This window comes from Schistocerca piceifrons, unplaced genomic scaffold (genome assembly GCF_021461385.2).
Source record: "Schistocerca piceifrons isolate TAMUIC-IGC-003096 unplaced genomic scaffold, iqSchPice1.1 HiC_scaffold_654, whole genome shotgun sequence".
Classification (NCBI taxonomy): Eukaryota; Metazoa; Arthropoda; class Insecta; order Orthoptera; family Acrididae; genus Schistocerca; species Schistocerca piceifrons.
In genome coordinates, this window is record NW_025728899.1 from 162,501 (window position 1) to 167,500 (window position 5,000).

The 5,000-nt window shown below is 53.4% G+C and overlaps 1 non-coding gene across 1 annotated transcript in view; it reads right to left on the minus strand.

Moving 5' to 3' along the window:
* The window catches only part of LOC124765317, a 1,909-nt gene extending 1,107 nt beyond the window's left edge, over positions 1 to 802 (minus strand). Inside the window, exon 1 of the ribosomal RNA XR_007012875.1 lies at positions 1 to 802. This exon is cut by the window's left edge and continues 1,107 nt beyond it. This is a non-coding gene — a ribosomal RNA (small subunit ribosomal RNA).
* Positions 803 to 5,000: the final 4,198 nt, after the last annotated feature.

Sequence of the window (5,000 nt, forward strand, 5' to 3'; positions counted from 1 at the left end):
CTGGTAGGATTTCAACGGGGTCCGCCTCGGGACGCACGAGCACGCACGGGGCGGTCGCACGCCTTCGGCTCGCCCCACCGGCAGGACGTCCCACGATACATGCCAGTTAAACACCGACGGGCGGTGAACCAACAGCGTGGGACACAAATCCAACTACGAGCTTTTTAACCGCAACAACTTTAATATACGCTATTGGAGCTGGAATTACCGCGGCTGCTGGCACCAGACTTGCCCTCCAATAGATACTCGTTAAAGGATTTAAAGTGTACTCATTCCGATTACGGGGCCTCGGATGAGTCCCGTATCGTTATTTTTCGTCACTACCTCCCCGTGCCGGGAGTGGGTAATTTGCGCGCCTGCTGCCTTCCTTGGATGTGGTAGCCGTTTCTCAGGCTCCCTCTCCGGAATCGAACCCTGATTCCCCGTTACCCGTTACAACCATGGTAGGCGCAGAACCTACCATCGACAGTTGATAAGGCAGACATTTGAAAGATGCGTCGCCGGTACGAGGACCGTGCGATCAGCCCAAAGTTATTCAGAGTCACCAAGGCAAACGGACCGGACGAGCCGACCGATTGGTTTTGATCTAATAAAAGCGTCCCTTCCATCTCTGGTCGGGACTCTGTTTGCATGTATTAGCTCTAGAATTACCACAGTTATCCAAGTAACGTGGGTACGATCTAAGGAACCATAACTGATTTAATGAGCCATTCGCGGTTTCACCTTAATGCGGCTTGTACTGAGACATGCATGGCTTAATCTTTGAGACAAGCATATGACTACTGGCAGGATCAACCAGGGAGCTGCGTCAACTAGAGCTGAGCAGCCGGCCGCCCGGGAGTGTGTCCCGGGGGCCCGCGCGAACACGCAAGCGTCCGCTCAATCATTCTGCAAACAGGAGGAGGCTGAGCTCCCCTGCACAATACACCTCGAAACCCTCTCAGGTCCCGGCGGCGCGCAGCGCCGTCCCAAGTACTTGGTCGGGTTCGAGAGAGGCGCAATCGCCCGGAGTTAGGCGAGTAGACGCTTTCGGTGCGACCACCCGTGCTCCCAACTGAGCTTGCCGCTGCCGACAGAGGCCCGGGAGCGTGCTGTCGTGGCATTGCCGGCGGGAGACAACACGCGCCACCTACGGTGACCGGCAGCTCCAACGCCAGCGCCACAGAAGGACAAAAGCCCCACTTGGGTGCCGAAGCGAACTCTCCCAGCACAGCGCACGCGCCAACACATCCGCACAGCTGCGATACAAACCACCAGCGAGAACCGCTGGGGCGACCGAGCAGCAGACGGCGTCGCGGCGCCGAGCGCCGGGCGGCAGCGCATCCTCAACGCACACAGTCCTCAATCGGACCAGCACACTGAAGATGTCCACCGCGCTTCGCACCGGGCCCGCGAGGACCTACTTTGGCCGCACGGCGCCGCGCGCAGGGTGCGCCGGCGCGCAGCTGCGACGCCTGCCGCGTCCGTCGGCCGGCGCGCCTGCCACTGGCCGCCCCCACCAGCCGGCTGTAGCGCGTGCGCCCACGCACCGCGCGGCCAGCACGCCGGGAGGCGCCCCCTCACCGGCCGGGGACGGTCCCACCCAGCCACCGCCGCGTATCGCTTCACACCCAGATGCCGTTCAGTTTCGTCGGCATGGTGGGTATCGCTGGAACAACCGGTTAGTACCTCAACCTATCGTCGCCATCACCGATTCACCCCTAGCGAGAACAACCGCACCACAACAGGTTACCATTTGTTCATTTGCGTAACTTCACCAGAAAACGCAGGCGTCCATCGCCATTTGCAACTTCCACGATTATTGCATGCCTGTGTCAGGTGTCACGCCACACTACGTCTGCCCACATACACGCAACAAAATGTGCACGCCTAGACAATACGTGGAAGGTGGCCCCCGTACGTATGCGATGTCCATTGCTCGAACGACTGTCAACCGGCCTCTGTAGCATGTCGCAGATATGGAACGCGGTGCACCATGCCATCACGGTGTGTGAGGAGAGACGACTAGGTCCGAATACATCAACAGACAGCTCATGCTGATCGCCATCCACGGCGTCCGTTCCTCCCACACGTCTCTATGGCGTACCACACTGCAATCCAGCTCTCATAGGGAGACGACACGTAGCTGCGTGCACAATATTTGCACTGTATGGTCCGCCGTTTTTGGGCGCAGTCGTTGTACGGTCACACATGTGCCACGATGTATCATTCAGTACATAAGGACGAATGTGCAGTACAGATTGTGGTTTACGCGTACGACATTAGCGGACAGTTGACACAGGCCGCACCACAACGTAGCCTGAGTACGTCGCATGCGGAGGGCATTGAACATGCAAAGTTCTCACCAACCAGCTTGCGAAGGCAGGGGGCAAGGTGGGGACGTGGGGAGGGGCGGCATGTACGTCCTGCTGCCATCCACATTACAGTGTACAGCAGGAGCATGTGGAAAGTGAGCAAGACTTGCAAGGTGTTTAACATGAAGCGATACACAGGGGAGCGGGGAGTGCGAGTAGCGAACTATATTGCGAGGGTTGCGGGTGGGCAACACTACACTAATTGAACGAGTCGTATAACAATTACAGAGCAGGTTTAGGCGACAACGTGGGTTACGTTAGGCGACAACGTGGGTTAGGTTAAGGCACGACGTGGGTTAGGTTAAGGCACGACATGGGTTAGGTTAAGGCACGACATGGGTTAGGTTAAGGCACGACATGGGTTAGGTTAAGGCACGACATGGGTTAGGTTAAGGCACAACATGGGTTAGGTTAAGGCACGACATGGGTTAGGTTAAGGCACAACATGGGTTAGGTTAAGGCACAACATGGGTTAGGTTAAGGCACAACATGGGTTAGGTTAAGGCACAACATGGGTTAGGTTAAGGCACAACATGGGTTAGGTTAAGGCACAACATGGGTTAGGTTAAGGCACAACATGGGTTAGGTTAAGGCACAACATGGGTTAGGTTAAGGCACAACATGGGTTAGGTTAAGGCACAACATAGGTTAGGTTAAGGCACAACATGGGTTAGGTTAAGGCACAACATGGGTTAGGTTAAGGCACAACATGGGTTAGGTTAAGGCACAACATGGGTTAGGTTAAGGCACAACATGGGTTAGGTTAAGGCACAACATGGGTTAGGTTAAGGCACAACATGGGTTAGGTTAAGGCACAACATGGGTTAGGTTAAGGCACAACATGGGTTAGGTTAAGGCACAACATGGGTTAGGTTAAGGCACAACATGGGTTAGGTTAAGGCACAACATGGGTTAGGTTAAGGCACAACATGGGTTAGGTTAAGGCACAACATGGGTTAGGTTAAGGCACAACATGGGTTAGGTTAAGGCACAACATGGGTTAGGTTAAGGCACAACATGGGTTAGGTTAAGGCACAACATGGGTTAGGTTAAGGCACAACATGGGTTAGGTTAAGGCACAACATGGGTTAGGTTAAGGCACAACATGGGTTAGGTTAAGGCACAACATGGGTTAGGTTAAGGCACAACATGGGTTAGGTTAAGGCACAACATGGGTTAGGTTAAGGCACAACATGGGTTAGGTTAAGGCACAACATGGGTTAGGTTAAGGCACAACATGGGTTAGGTTAAGGCACAACATGGGTTAGGTTAAGGCACAACATGGGTTAGGTTAAGGCACAACATAGGTTAGGTTAAGGCACAACATAGGTTAGGTTAAGGCACAACATAGGTTAGGTTAAGGCACAACATAGGTTAGGTTAAGGCACAACATAGGTTAGGTTAAGGCACAACATAGGTTAGGTTAAGGCACAACATAGGTTAGGTTAAGGCACAACATAGGTTAGGTTAAGGTACAACATAGGTTAGGTTAAGGTACAACATAGGTTAGGTTAAGGTACAACATAGGTTAGGTTAAGGTACAACATAGGTTAGGTTAAGGTACAACATAGGTTAGGTTAGGTTAGGTTACACGTTGTTGTAAGGAAAGGTGTAGGGGGGGGCGGGGGCGGCAGGTTCGTTGATAGTGATTATAGTAAGTGAATGCTTGTGACATGATCAGATTTGTCACGTCAGGATGCACCTTTGGCTTATTAGAGGCGGCGCTCCAATTCTATGCTTGTGTCAGACCTGTGTCTTTGACTCATGTCATTGTTTGTGCGCTGTGACAGGAGGTACTATTGTGATGTTGGGTGCACCGTTGTATAGGACATGTGTGGGTGTTGGTGCCTGATCTGCGCAATGGTGGATGTCGAAAGGGTGGGATATTGTATTTTCCGCATGGACCTCCTGGTCTGGTTGTGATAGTGTGGATTGTGTAATGTGGCGGAGAGGATGCACTGGATGTTGTTCCATGCTGGTGCTTACATATTGTATGTGCGCCCGTTAGAAGCAGAGAGTGGTGCGTGATCAGAGTGGCTGGCTGACGTGTGGTTCCCATTGTGGGCAGACTCTTTCAGCATGTATACGGACAGTTGTATATATATTCTGTAGTTTGATGGCTCTGCATTGATTACTAATCAGCGCCGTGTGTACGGGTAATCTGGTTCCAGTCCAAAATGTTCCATCTGTGTACATTAGTGACAAAGACTCCCCTCATGCAGTGGGGCTCGGTCTGTTATAACTCTTCCGCGTAATATATTTGCCCCACGTTTTTGCGACTGCGAGTGCGAGTGCAACGCGCATGGGGACCGACATGCTGATGGCTCGGTATCGGACGCCGTACAGTGAGCAACGCGATCGCGTCTCTCGCTCGTAAGTGGTACAGGTCGCGGCTCATGTATAGGGACAGCGGGAATGTCGCATATTGGCAATAACTCTTCATGAAACGCACGTTATAGGGGTGGATTGCACTTTACGAGTGCGGGAAACGTCCGCCGTTCATCCGCTGGAGGTGCGCGTTTGGCGGTTGGGGTGGTGCACGAACGGGTGCGGGTGGAGTCATTGCCGGTCCACGGCTTCGTGCGGCAGAGCCACTGGAGATTGGGTGCTATGGTCGACAGAGGCTGCAGGCTTTGTGGGTGGCGT